We start from the raw sequence: 15,511 nt of genomic DNA, 5'->3' as shown, positions 1-15,511 counted from the left end.
AGGGGAGAAGTGGACAACGACGGCGCACGTATTAACTGCGCCGTCGTTGTCCACTTCTCCTCTTTGTCTCGTCTTTTTGCGCACGTATTTTACTGTCCATTCTGGTAAGGTCTCGTTCTTGTCCATTGGTCCTCATTTATTGTAAGGTGGCGCCATCGACTAATGAGATCTTATTTTTTCGGAAGAATGATCACTGAGCGCAAGTTAAACATAAACCAGGCGCCTTGAAACGCGTATGAAATTTACAAAAAAGAATTACTTCGTGTAGCGTCACCGTTGATAGCAACATGTCATCCAATCAATATTTCGCGGAAGGACGCTTCTGCGAAACTCTGGTTAGAACACCAGATAAGCCCCATTCGTGTCCAAGAGTGTTGCGGAACTTGCAACAGTCGCAGTACGGCACGTCTTCCTGCAGACATAACGCGTTTCATACACAGAATTCCACAGGCAGACAAAAAACCTGCCAAAAATTAAGGGTGTCTTAGGTTCGGGCTTTAAATGTACCAAGCTAATGGTTCCCGTTCTGCGGGTGGCCTTGCCGATGCTTATTCGCGCAGTGCATTTTGCTATTCAGTAGTGCAAGAGTGTAAACCAAGCTTGAAAAAAAGGCGGTGATACTCGTACTATTTGATCTATTATCATCGTCTCACAATAACGTTAGCCGTTGTATATCTAGCATCAAAGTTATGGAGGATTAAAAGCAGCTCTCTCGCTTTCGATCTCAACATGTGCACCGGGTCGAGTAAAAAAAAAGTGAAGGAAACAAAGCGATAGCGTTCTCCCCCACGAACATGTCATCAAAATTCACTCCGCCGACTTTGAGCTGAGCGGAGGTGCGCTCGATGGTCTCCATTGACTACGGCCGCTCGACCACAAGTTGGATCCGACGAATTGTGAATATTGGACGAACGGACGCCGAGGATATCAATTCTTCTAAGGTGGGCCTTTCACGTCTTGTTACAATTTTTGGGACTTTGATGTGCTCGACGAGTTACGTGGTGAGCTAAGTCTGACTTTAGGCACGGCAGTGACAAGCCACCGGTGGCGGAGGCTCCGCTCGGAGACTGCCTTATCCTTGAAAGAGACCGTAGAAGGTACGGAGATAGATCCAGTATAATTGAACGTGCCGGGACAATGGTACGTTAGTAAGAAGAAAGGGAAAGCGGTCGCCCCAGTGAACGACGAGGTATGCAATGTGGAACGCCAGCGAGCCGCCAAGAAGCACGCAGGCAGGAAGATGGCGGTAAAGTCGGTTGAAAGGCAATTTGCCCATATTCCAGACGGTGCCGAGAAAATAGTCATAAGGCCGTGCAGCGGTCTCGTACGTATGATGAAATACGGAAGCGCGTATTTGGGTGACGTAATAGTTAAGGCGGCTGGCTTGAGCCCAGACGCGCCCGGGGAAGATGTCATCTCATTGAATGTGAAGCAACATTTCATTCTTGTCGCCACCGTCAGCGCGGAAAGGAAAAGAAAGTACGCCGACTTGAAGCTCCTCGTGTTTGAAGGGGAAAAAATCGAACTGACTACATACATCGCTATGCCGGAGGACTGCGAGATAGGCGTCATACATGAAGTCCCTTTGTCCTTCTCGGAAGAACATATTTTGAAAAGGCTGCAAATCTTAGGGAATCCTCCGGTCCTGGGAGTACGAAGGCTGGGAAGAAACTCGAGAACAGTTTTAATTCTGTTTGAAGACAAAGTGGTGCCGCGGTGGGTGAAACTCACGCCCGTGGCGCAACGCTGCGTTCTTTACCGTAAGAATTATTTTGAAGTTTGCAACGCCTGTGGCAGACTCGGACACAGCGAAGGCGTCTGCCAGGACCCCGGAAATGTGAAATGCCGTGTCTGTGGCATGGAACAACCACCACAAGACCAAATCTGTGAGTGGAAGTGTCAACGGTGCGGGAAAGGACACCCGCTTGGTGACAAAAAAATGTCGAGAACTCTACCGGGTTTCATACGAGGTGAAGAAGAGGAAATGGGAACGCAAGGCCTACATGCAACAGCAGCAGCAATAGCAAGTCGAAGCGACCGTCGAGGAAAATTGCAGAGGTCATTCCAAAGTCAAGCGTGGAAACGAGAATTTTTGCGCCAGAAACGACTCCTTATCGAGGCTGGAGAAGATTACCGAAGGGCGACAGCAACGCGGCCGGTCGTGTTCCCGCTCCAGGAGGCGTTTCGGATCCAGACGCAGCTGCAGATCGAGTTCCAGAGACCCGGAGGACCAGTGCACAAAGAAGCGAAACCCGAGCAGGGACCGTAAAAATGTAAGCTTTGGGAGTGGGGTTGCCCAGGCATATGATAAGAAGGACGAGGAGATCTATAAATATAATAAAGAAGTTGGGGAGCCTACACATATCAATAATGAGCTCACTCAAGTGTTGCATAGACCAAAAAGGCAAGCGCGTACTGGGTTTCTCTCCCCTCATAGAGCGCAACCTAAATTAGTATCGAAACCAGCTGCCCTGGCCCCTAAGGCTGCGACTCCCACGCCGCCTGCGGCACCGGAGGAGGAAAAGATGATTGTAGAATCGGCTAGACCACCCCCAATGAAACGCAAAGGGGAAGACGCTGATCCATTGGCGGCGCTAGAGAAAAGGTTAGATGCCAAAATCAAAGCTAAATTCGAATCTTTCATGACCCAAATTATGGAAGCAGTAAATCAAATTCAAAGCCAGATCCAAACCCTTACGGGCGAAGCACAACTGCAAAAGGCAGAATTAGTTGCAATCGGAGAATGGCAGCAAAAAGCTGAGAAAAAATTTCATCACCTTCATAATGGCCAGAGGCGCACCAAGTGAGTCTTTGTTCTAGCAGTGAAACTGTCGCGGCTATTAACGCAAGCGGGCGTTAGTGCAATAGTACTTGACGCTATTAGATGAGAAAATATTAGCTATAGCTGTGCACGATACGGGTAAAGCAGCAAAACTCTCGGGATACCAATCTTTTTCAAGTGACAGAGGTGAGAAATCTCGCGTCACAACATTGGTTATGAGGAACATTGCTGCAATCATGCACGAAATCAGCTCGAAAGAAATTGAGGCAGTGATATTAGAAATTCTTACGGGACCAAAAGAACAACCAAGCGTGTTCCTCTTAAATTTGTATTGTACTCCACAGCAGAGAAAGGTGAGATTCAGGGCCCTTTTGCAAAGCGATAATCACAGCCGGGAGTAACCCCTTGCTAATAGTCGGTGACTTCAATGCGGCGCACCCGGAATGGGGTAACGCTAAACAAGATCCCAAAGGCAGACAGTTATGGGAAGACGCACAAGAGCTAGGACTCACCTTGCACACGGACCCTAGTTTTACATCCAGGGTGGGTAACAGCGTCTGCGTAGACACTTCATCTGATTTTACCTTCTCAAAAATGTGACAGATCTGAACTGGCAAAATTCGAAGCAATATTTTGGCAGCGACCATTTCACTATGGCCTTGATCCTTAAAAAAGGAGTAAAGACGCACCGTGTGTGTCAACCGAGGGTTACGCGATGGGAACTTTTAGGCAAAAGCGAGAGGAGGCTGCCGCACGGAAGAATACAAACATAGAAAAATATACGGAGGCCCTCATGCGTCACGTTAGAGAGGCGAAGATGTCTGCCCAGATCCCAATAACGCCAAGTGATGAGGATGCGGAGAAGAGAGCCCCAGTCAGGGATACACCTGCAAAATAAAATGTCAGCTGTGCGGTAAAGATTATCCGCTTGGCGACAAGAAGTGCAGAGAGCTCTACAGGACTCCCTATCAGACCAAAAAAACGTCAATGGGATCAGAAAACCGCCGAACAGCAGCAGCACAACGAACAGCAGCAATATCCCGACACCACACCTGACAATGACCACAGAGGACGCTCGAAATTCAGAAGAGACCACCGTGACCAACGCGAATATTTTCAAGACAGGGGAGGAGGCTTCCGGGCGCACAGCGAGGATTTGAAGCAGTTGCAGGAAGCCGCCAATCGACGTCACCGTTCGAGCTCCCGCAGCATCAGGGAGGGGGCCGGATCCGAGTCCAGGCCGGGCTCCAAATCCAGAGCCACGACCAACTCCAGAGACTCGAGGAACCCGTCGGCCACCCAAAAAAGAAGCCCGAGCGGCGACAGTAAAACCGTGAGTTTCAGCAGTGGGGTACCCCAGGCTAAAGGTGAGAAAAACAAAGAAAAAGATAACGAAATAGAAAAGTTAAGAAAGGAAGTCAAGGAAGTGAGGGAGATAGTTAGGAAACTCACCCAGGACCTCCACCAATCCAACTCACGGCAAAATTCCGGATCTCCCCCGCCTCCACAGGCTCCCCCCGAAAAACAAATAGCCAAACTGACACCTCCACCTGCGACGCCAAAGGTCCTAACACCATCCGCGGCGCCAGACACGGAGGAGGAGGCAATGACCACTGAACAGTGCAGACCACCTCCCCCGCAGAACCGGAGAGGCGGAGAAATGGATCCGCTGGCGGCAACAGAACGTAGACTAGACGCCAAATACGGGGCGAGACTCGAGCGGCTCAAGACAGGCATGACCAACATCATAGGCGCCCTAAACCGAATTCAGTAAGAATCTAAACAAACAAACGCGGCTCTTGCTGCTATGGCAGAAAGGCAAACAGTGAGAGAAGGGATACTTGACCAATTTCAACATGGGCAAAACGCAACCAAAGAATAATTCGACGGTATGGCATTGGAACTGCCGAGAATTCCGGCGCAAGCGAGCGTTAGTGCAACAACATCTCGAGCAAACAGTTGAAAAACCTCTAGCCGTAGCCCTACAGGAAACTGGTAAAGGAGTGATTAAATTATCAGAATATCAAGCGTTTGCAAGTGGCTGGGGAGAAAAATCCCGGGTCACTACATTCGTCAAAAGGAACCTAGCGGTGATCAGACATGAAATTAGTTCTCGCGACATTGAGGCGCTTTTTCGTTAAAATCATCACTGGCAAAAAGAAGGAACCCAGTATTTTCGTCCTAAACATATATAGCTCTCCCGAGCAGCGCCAAGTTAGGCTCAAGACATTATTTTACAAAGCAATGAAGGCAGCCGGAGCCAACCACCTGCTGATTGTAGGAGACTTCAACGCCTGCCACCAAGAGTGGGGATATAATAGGCAAGATCCGAAGCCGGCAGTTATGGGAAGATTTTCAAGAATTAAACCTCACCCTGCAGACAGACTCTGGCTGCCCGACAAGGGTGGGAAACAGTGTGAGCAAAAACACAACTCCAGACTTAACATTCATCAAGAACATAGAGGAGCTTAGGTGAAAGAACACAGAGCTCAACTTTGGAAACGATCGTTACGTCCTCGAAATAACGCTTAAACGAGGAGTCAAAGTAAGACGAGAAAAGATAATCAGCGCAATCGAATAGGAGAAATTCAGACAAATTAGGGAATCCGCAAACATGGACGAAAATATTCAAAACATCGACGATGGGTAGAAACCCTCATGCACCACGTTAAATCCGCTACCATTACCCTAGATGGGGATGATGCACCGAAAACAGTCGACAGGAAACTCCTACACATGTGGGAAGCAAAAAAAAGGTATGGAAAGACGCCTCTGGTGTCAGGGATGGATCCGAAACCTAAGGTGAAAAATAGCCAGGCACAATAAGGAAATTGAGGATTTTGCAATTAAAGTCTGCGAACAAAACTGGTGTAACAGGTGCGATGAAATGGAGGGCAACATGGGCCTTTTAAGGACGTGAAGCCTGCTACGATAGCTTCTTGATCCCCACAGCTCGAAAACAAAATCAAACACAACAATAGCAAAGGTAACACAACAATAGCAAAGGCAAGAGACGCCTTCGAAGGGAATGACGCGGAACTATAATACCTAAACTTGTAGACACATATGTCAGAAATACATAATCCCTCCCTCTGACGCAATACGCGGGCCCTCTGAACGAGGCCCTCGACGCGGCCATCTCAGAAGCGGAAGTCAGAGCCAAAATACTGAGCTTAAAGACGCGATCAGCTCCCGGCCCCGATAGAATAACAAATAAAATGCTACGAAACCTAGACGACGCTTCCATAACGGCACTCACCAACTACATGCAAGAAGTATGGAGTAGCTGTTGTATTCCCCAGCAGTGTAAAACTGCAAACGTTGTGCTTATTCCAAAATCTGGCAAGCCACCGAAATTGGAAAACCTCAGACCTATTTTTCTAACCTCGTGCATTGGAAAGCTTATAGAATGCGTAATTCAAACAAGGCTAACTAATTTCATGAACCTGACCATCTGTGGTCACACGAGATGGTCAGGTTCCGACCGGGCCTGTGCACAGAGGACGTAATGCTCCGATTACAACATGACGTAATTGACTCGAAATCCAGAGACGCGAAGGTAATTCTAGCACTAGATCTAACAAAAGCATCTGACAACGTAAAACACCAGGCAATTATCGCGGGACTGCAGGAATTAGGAGTCGGCGAGAGGACATATAATTACGTAATGAATTCCCTGACAAACAGGACAGTGAAAGTAGTTTTAGGACCTAGAATCCCGCACTGTCCACCTGGGAATTAAAGGAACGCCGCAAGGCTCGGTGCTCTCCCCCTTCCTTTTTAACGTGGTGATGAGAGGCCTTCCCACCGCTCCTAAAGTCATAAAAGATCTAAAGTTCAGCATTTACGCGGACGACGTTAATCTCTGGATGAACAATGTCAGCATAGAGAAACGCCTACAGGCGGCGGCGGACACCATTGTGTCCTACGCGGCCGCAAGGGGCCTTGCGTGCTCTCCGCAAAAATCCAAACTTTTCATATATAACCCAAAATGAATGATGTGCAAAGGCGACTTTAACGTAGAAATTAAGGTCGATGGCAAAACCGTACCAAAAGTCCAGCAAATCAGAATCCTCGGACTTTTTATTCAAGAGGACGGGTATAACGACGGAACGATAAAAAAAACCTAACTACCTACGCGACTCAAGTAACAGGGATATTTAGGATTGCATTCAAAGGCAGAGGCCTCAAAGAGAGAAGCGTCTTGAGACTGATGCAAGCGTACATAATAAGCCGAATATGCTATGCCACATCATTCCTATACATCAGGATTAATGAAAAAGGTAAGATAGACGCACTCATCAGGCGTTGCGTCAAGAGGGCGCTGGGTCTACCCATCTCCTCTTCTACGGAATGCCTGATAGAAATGGGAGTGCATAATAGCTGGACGAAACTTGCTGAAGCGGTGAGAATCGCCCAACATAAGAGATTAAGTAGGTCGAGCACGGGTCGAACCATCTTAGAACAGGTTGGTCGAAATATAGATAGGGGCACAGCCGACAACGTTGCCCTACCGCCACAATGTCGCGAGAATATCATTGTCCGTCATCTCCTCCGCAACATGCACCCAGAATACCACAAGGAGAGACGTAAGAAGAGATCAGAAGCACTGGTTAAAAGAGCAAAAGAATTCAGAGTAAAGGAAATTGCCTACGTAGACGCTGAAAGCAGCCGTTCAGGGGCTACAGTCGCCGCGGTAGTCGATGGTAACGGCGCACCAGTCGTCTCCGCCACCATCCGAAGCAGAAACAGACACCGCTGAAGAGGTCGCAAATAGCGCTCGCTTGCGTCGGAACGAAGGCTAGATTGGTCTTTAGCGACAGTAAAACCGCTCTCTGGAATATCGGACAAGGCACGGTCTCGCAAGAAGCCGCCCGAATTCTAACAGCTGTAGCTAAAATCGATCGCAAAATCACCCTAATTTGGGTCCCAGCACACACGTCCGTCCCTGGCAACAAGGCGGCCTATGATTTATCCCAAGATCTCTACTTCCGGGCAAACGCGGAGCTGCCCCGACTGTCAAGCGATGGACGCACGTTTGCAAACCTATAAAGAAATAATCGAAAATTATAGATTAGGAAGACGTCTGATGCCGCCACCGGATCCTAGCTTACATAATAAAGAGGCCCGGCGGCGATTACAAGCCGGAAATTTCCTAAACCCTGTCTGGTTGTTTCACACCCAGATAGATGAGAGAAAAAGATGATAAATGTAAAGCCTGCGAAGCGAGGGGGACCCTCGACCATATACTTTGGGAATGCCCTACGTCTCCGTGCGCAGGGACAACATGAAAAGTAGAGAAGCCTGGGTAACCCTGCTGCGAAGCGACTCCCCGCTGACCAGCAAAAAGCCGTCCGCCTGGCAGGCGCACAACCAATATATATTCGCAGTCCTTAATCACTGAGGTTCCAGCCCCCATTCCTCAGGCCTGCGTGCCAGGAGCGGGGAATAAGGGGCCTCCTAAATCGGTGGCAATTAAAGTTTTAATCAGTCAATCAGTCAGCAACAAGAACCCTAGAAGGAGACCATGCCCCGGAGATAGCTGATAGCAAACCGCTTCACATGTGGGAGGCAAAACATAGTATGGAGCGCAGACTAAAAAAGCAAAACTGGAACCGTAATGTCAGATGGAGGATAGCTAGACATAACAAAGAAACTGAAAATTATGCGGTCAACTTATGCGAACATAATTGGTGCAGTCCATGCGACGAGATGGAAGGGGGCATGAGCCTTTTCAGAACGTGGGGCCTGGTGAGACACCTATAACTAATAAAATTTCAAGAAACCTGGATGATGACTCCATCAGCGCTCTTACTGAGTATATGCAAGAAATTTGGACTAAAGGCAACCTGCCTCGGCAGCGGAAGTCGACAAACGTAATTCTAATCCCAAAGCCGGGCAAACCCCCAAAACTAGAAAATCTAAGACCTATTTCTCTGACCTCATGCGTGGGGAAATTGATGGAGCATGTAGTCCAGACACGACTGACGCGCTTTATGGAGAACAACCTGTGGCCTCACGAGATGGTCGGCTTCCGACCGGGTTTGAGCACGCTGGACATAATGCTCTGACTCAAATACGACATAATCGCCTCACGTTCCAGAGACGTCAAAGTGATTCTCGGCTTGGACTGGGCAAAGGCTTTTGATAAAGTTAAACACGAAGCAATTCTCCACGATCTCCAAGAAATCGGAGTATAGGTGCACGAAAGTACGAGTACATCAAGGACTTGTTTGTCAAAAAGAACTTCCTGCATGAAGTTTCAAGACATTCAGTCCCCCATTGTAAGTTAGGGAGCAGGGTCACGCCGCAGGGCTCGGTTCGCTCCCCGTTCCTTTTCAGTGTGGCGATGAGGGGCCTCCCAGAAGTCTGAGGAGCATAAAGGGGCTAAATTTCTGTATTTATGCGGATGACATCAATCTCTCGATTAACCAGGGTAGTGATGCGAGCATTTATGAGCGCCTGCAGGCTGCGGCGGACACTGTCATAGACTCGGTGCCAGTAGCGTCTATGATGCTCGCCACAAAAATCGGAATTATTCATCTATAACCCAAAGTCCCTCCAACGCAACAGCAGCTGGGAATTTGACATTAAAGTAGAAGGGAAACCAGTTTCAAAGGTAGATCAAATAAAATCTTCAGACTATTTCTTCAGGAGAATGGATATAATGATGGAACGATCAAAACGCTAGAGGGATTCGCAACGCAACGGCCATTGGAATATTTAGAAGGATCGCGTTGAAAGAATGAGGCCTGAAGGAAAGAAGCTTGCTTAAACTAACCCAAGCTTACGTAATAAGTCGCGTGAGCTATGCCACGCCGTTCTTAAATATCAGGTCGGAGGAGATGAATGGATTAGACTCTCTCATTCGGCGGTTCATTATGAGGGCCCTGGGCTTACCAATTAACACATCCAACGAGAAGCTCATTTCTATGGGAGTGTACAATAGCTGGGACGAAACAGCAGAGTCTGTCAGAGTTTCGCAGCAGCTAAGATTAAATCGAACGACCACGGGCAGAAGTATAATCGAAATGGTAGGCCTGCAGACGACTACGAGAAAAATCAAGTATCCCACAGGACGCCCGAGAAATTGTAATCATTCGCCCCCTCGCTCGTAACATGCATCCCATATTCAACACAGAAAGAAGGGGAAGAGAGCAGAAGCACTAATCAGACGCTTCGATTCGATGGACAGCAAGTTGGTTGCGTACTTGAATGCGGCAAGTGGCAGCACGGGGGCGGCGGTCGTTTCGGTGGTCGACGGCCGAGGTGCCCCGGTATCAGCCGCCACCATTAGAAGCTGCAACGCCGAAACGGCTGAAGAAGGTGCAAGAGCGCTTGCTTGCGTCGGAACGCAATGCATGAACAGGCGAGCAAGGTCCACTTCACCAGACTTTAAGGGAAGGAACATGTCACGCTTCACATGGGCTCCCGTTGAGAGCGCCACACGAATGTTGCAAATATTCTGTCTATTACTTGCACCTTCCTACTCGCGCAGTGCAGGCCTTGAAGGACATACGCAAGCTATGCAAACAAAAATATTGTACAGACCTGTGCCCTGGCAAAACCTCAGATTTTCCTACCCATCCAAGCCTGTGTTTGTCGCCGCATAGATAGTATTTGTGAAACCCAGTAGGTTGCACTGTTGCGAATGTGGTGCAGGGGAGCCCCTAAGTACTGAAGAGGACGACCGTCTCAGCATATGCAACCAAACTGGCTTGGCCTAGTGCCCCAATAACCCAATCAAAAGCCCTTGCATTTACCTAATTTCTGTGCCGCACCACACCCTGGATCATGAAACACGCATCATAATTTTCCTAGTCTACGGTGAAGGGGACAGTAGCGATGACAATGACGTTGCAGTTAGTCATAAAGACAATGATGGCATCAGCAATGATAATGATGATGCATTCCCTAACCCATACTTTTTTTTATTCCTTAATACAGAAATTAGCCCGACCTTTCACTTCTTCGCTAAAATAGCACCATTGACACTTTTAGGCGGGAATCCAGGCACTGGTAGCGAGCAGAACCGGAGCAGTGGTAGCTTAACTTGTAGACAGCTAGTCCGCAAAAGCACTTCCTTTTTCTCAGCGGCCTGTCCGCATAATCGTAACTTCTTTTTTAGTATCTGACCCCCGCAGAAAGAGCTAGGAGCCATCCTGGCGACTCAAGGAGATGAACGAATAGCAGTATCGTAATAAGGCTTCAAACGGTTGACGTGAACGATCTCACGCCCACGGCGGCGAAGGTCGGTGCAAACAGCTAGCGGTTCAATTAGGTAACTGACGGGAGATGTCTGTTCGACCCCTAGACAGGGTCCGTGGTGCTTGGCAGTAAACTTGCTAGTCAAACCTGGTAGTGACAGGCCCTAACTCCAACTAAGTTTATTGAAAGATTCATGTGCACATATATAACCCGAAGACAGTGAACGCTTGCGCATGTCCCTTTGGTGACTCGAGCCGTACAGCTACCGAGCGGTTCGATGTTCTAAGCTGCGGCTGTGCACAAAGAATCCCCAGGGTACGGCAGAACAACTTTTCGTAGCAATAGCCACACTCCAACGTATTAGCCGACACAACAGCACCAGTATCCACAAGCGCAAGGGTACATACATTTTCTATGGTAAGTTCCATTAAATTGTTCTGTGGTGAAGAAAGGCTTTCACTGGTCGACGAAAGCACAGTTCGTGCCGGCAGAACAGCATGTAGTGGTTTTCCGGCGTTCGCGAGGTAGAATGACGACACATCGGCAACGGCGAGCGACTGTGCGGAGAGTGGTTGTCACGCGAGAAGTGGTCAAACTGGGACGAGGGCTGAGGCGGCGCACGGGGAGTCAACGGCGGCTACGCGTAGGTGGCCGGGCTCTGATCGAAGATGTACAGGACCGGGCGACGGTGGCACAGGCGTGCAACATGTCCAGGGAGACCACATCTAAAGTAAATCAGCCGGTTATCAAATGTGCACTCAAAGGGTGTAGAATAGGAGGCGCATGGCGCTGAAGGAAAAATGCCCGCTGAGGCCAACCGTATACGATGGAAAAGGCGTAAGAGGGGATGGTCTTGCGGCAACCTCAGCATAAGACTTTGGAGTGGGTCCAGGCGTCGGGACAGCGTCGGCATCAGTAAGCGGAGTTGTCAGCGGAACGGCATAAAGAGCTGGTTGTCGAGGGGGCGGAATTGCTTCGACAAGTTCCTGAATAACCTGGCCTATGGTCGGAGCCAAGTGTGAGCCGGATTGCGGAAGGTTTGCAATTACTGATAATTGCCGTGCAACCTCTTCCTGTATGAAGTCTGATTTCTTGAATAAGGATGGAGCTGAGAGTGGCATCAGGTTGCCGAGGGACGAAGCGTTGGCGACGAAGGCCGTCTTAGCTTTGACACATCGCGCCAACGTCACTTAATAAACTTCGATCCTGAGTGGTGAAGTTGGCTTGTGTCGCCCGGGATCTTCATGGTCATGGTTTGCAACACACAGAGCTCCAGCAGCATTTAAATAATAAAGGAGGGTACAGCTCTTTATTTGGAGATATATAGTGAAGACATTCCTGCGTGGAGACAGGGCCATCCTTTAAAGTACTTCCGCTAAGGCTAGAAATGGTAATATCTACTGCGCACTCTTTCGATCGATTTCTTTAAAGCGAAAGCCATTTAGGCATTAAAGAACCTCCCACCATAATTTAAGGCCTTTAAAGTGGTTAAACCTACACTATATGCTGATGATGTCACAGTATGGACACAAACAGGCAACGATGGAGAAATAGAAGAAAATCTGCAACAGGCGATCGACATTGTTGAAAAATGCGCGAAATGCGCAAGGCTGAAATGCTCAACAAGCAAATACTAACTTCTGCTAATCCGGAGGACAAAAGAAGTATCAATGCAGAATACATCGTTGTAAAATTACATGACGCACCGGTAACAACAGCGGACAAAATCAGGGTCCTGGAACTGATACTCCAAGAAAATAGAAAGAACACAGAAACAAGGAAAAGGCTCAAGTCAACAATTAACATGACAACCAGGTTGGTAAGGCGAATAGTCTACAAAGGACGGAAGCCAAATAAAAAGATTTGTGCCGAATTGTTCAGACTTTTGTAATAAGCAGAATAGTGTAAACCATCCCCTATCTTAAGCTAGGCGTGTCAGAAACGAACAAAATCAAAACAATCATAAGACAGGCATATAAAGCAGCACTGGGGCTGCTCACTGCACCCCTACGGAAGGATTTCTAAAACTGGAGGTCTACAATAACATCACGGAACTATGCGAGGCACATATAACAATACAGTTAAGGAGGCTCGCCACCACATCCAAGGGCTGGAAGATCTTGGGTAACATAGGACTACGCGATAGAATCCCGAAAAGAAATGCACAAGTAAATTCTCCAACCGAAGTGATGAACGCACTCACGGTTAATCCACTACCTAAAAACATGCAGCCTGCTTTTCATGAAGGCCAGAGAAAAGCAAGAGCAAAGGCCCTTGAGGCCAAGTTAGAAGTCTCTGAATACACTGTTCATGTAGACGCGGAGCAATACAAAGGAGACACCTCTTTTGCGGTCGTGAGCTTGAACGACTCAGGTTAAACATTAATGGCAGGTTAGATAAATCGAAACAAATCAGGAACGGCGGAGGAGGCGGCTATCGACATGGCGATTGTCAGCAACAAAGCTGTTGCCATAATTAGCCACTCCAAAGCCACTATAAACAGTCATGCAAGGGGCATGACTTCCAATGAAACAGAGTTAATTTTGAGATATCAAGACTGGAACCAAAAAGAAGGGCGAAATAATATGGGTGCCGGCACACTCGGGGAACGAGAAAAAACTAGTTGGTTCACAATATAGTTCGAGTTTATGTCAGCCGAGCAGTGAGCCAGACTTCGCTCCTTGCAGCGGATGCTCCTTGCCACCGCTGTATCTTTAACAGAAGTGGCCGCCTTCTGTACACTCGCCACCGCTTCTTTTCCTGAAGAAGGCTGTTGCGACGCACGTACGTGATTCTTTTAGAAACGAAAGCTTCGCTACGCTAGCTAAAGCCAAGGTCACCTCAGCCAGGCATTAGAAACTTTTAGTACTGCGTAGTGAGCGCTACGTACGCACAGCCTACGTACTTTGCGGAACACTACGGCATGGTCGCGTACATGCTACAGAAAGACTTTTAGTAGGGCGGAAGCGCATACGTACGCAGGAGTCCGGAGGCTAACGCGGCAAATGCAGTGGCCTGTGTAGTGCCATCTCGCAGCCATCCAAAAACTGAATTTTCCAGCGCAGGAACTCCTGCTTCTTTGTTTTTCTGACAGGCGAGAGATGGAACCCATGCTGCAAAGGTGCTGCTTTGGTTCGTCGTTTTTGCAGAGGATGAGAATATAAGGATTAACTTTGACTGAATCGGGACACTACTCTTGCAAACGTAGTAGAAAGCAAAAATTAACAGAACAATCCCGTGCAAAATTGAAATTAGAAGCAAACCGTTTTTCCAAGAGAAACGATGCCATGTCAAGGCAGTTTATTGAGTTCATAGCGCGCCTATGATGTCATCATTCAGTAAAAAGTAACTATAACATCGGAGAACACACCGCGAAACTAACCCAGTCTCATTAGAGAGACGGAGTATATTTAAAACGCCACAAAACGTATGCCGTAGTCTGGAGCATGGCCCATGGAAACATGCAAAAAAAACTCAGCAAAATAATTTTCCGGTTTAGGCCAGCCCCAATGATCAAGACAGATGGTTAAAAGTTAGCGAATGTTTTGAAGAAAAAGTATGACAAAATATACCATGGCTTTTTTGGAGCCAAGCAATAATAAATGCGCCTCGATGAAGCTGCGTTGTAAAGACCAACATAAGCGTGAAAACTAGCTGTCCGCTCTTCCCAGAGCTTCAATGTTTCCTAATAAATGCAGCCGCTGGAATTGTAGAAGCTTTTAAGCTGAAGATAGTCATCACTCGGCACGAGAACGAACCGTGCACAGCAGCAGACGACCAACAGTCCGTCTGCTCACACGAATGTCGTTTAGTGGTCGCCGACGTCGTCTGCGATCGAATAGAGTGTCGGCTGCGCCGCTGTCTGCTACAATGGACCGTTCCCCTCCGAAGTTTAAAAATGCCTTTTGAATGTAGTTTTGTCTATGGGCTGCTTACTTTGAATGACAGATATTACGAAAATTTAGTACATGCGGCAGCTGCATACGAGAAGCTTCCGCAATTGGGAGAAGCACCCAGCGCATAGCGAGCGTGTGTGCGGTACGTGTGGCTTCACAACACACATTTTAGCGGTGTTTATAAATAGATTACCCGTGGAATGACTTAGCATACTTTATCACACATTTATTCAAAGCACCCGCCAACTTTTAATTATAGGCAGCCTCCATTGGTACTACACTAAACGAGAACAATACTGCGGTAAGTTGTGTTTACATGTTTTTTAAGGGCCCTACCAACTCGTACCCCTATAGGTCTAGCAGCGTCATATAGATACCCCGCCTTTGAAATGACATTTCATATTTTCCCAGTCTTTTCTAGAATGCTTGTAGTTGCTCTATACAAAAAAAAAGCATCATAGGTGCCCCGTAAAGACATAAAATGGCTTTGAAATCTTTCGCTTGCACATATTCTCATGGGTGGTAAGCCTACACGTTTCACCCAAAGTCTGCGGCAGGATCGAGAGCGCCCCATTTGTTTGTAAACACGGCGTTTGTCTTTAGGTGTGAAGCCCACGGGAAACTT

Source organism: Amblyomma maculatum, chromosome 3 (genome assembly GCF_055883805.1).
Source record: "Amblyomma maculatum isolate TAMU_Amacu chromosome 3, ASM5588380v1, whole genome shotgun sequence".
NCBI classification, from domain to species: domain Eukaryota; kingdom Metazoa; phylum Arthropoda; class Arachnida; order Ixodida; family Ixodidae; genus Amblyomma; species Amblyomma maculatum.
Note: the sequence above shows the minus strand (reverse complement) of the source record.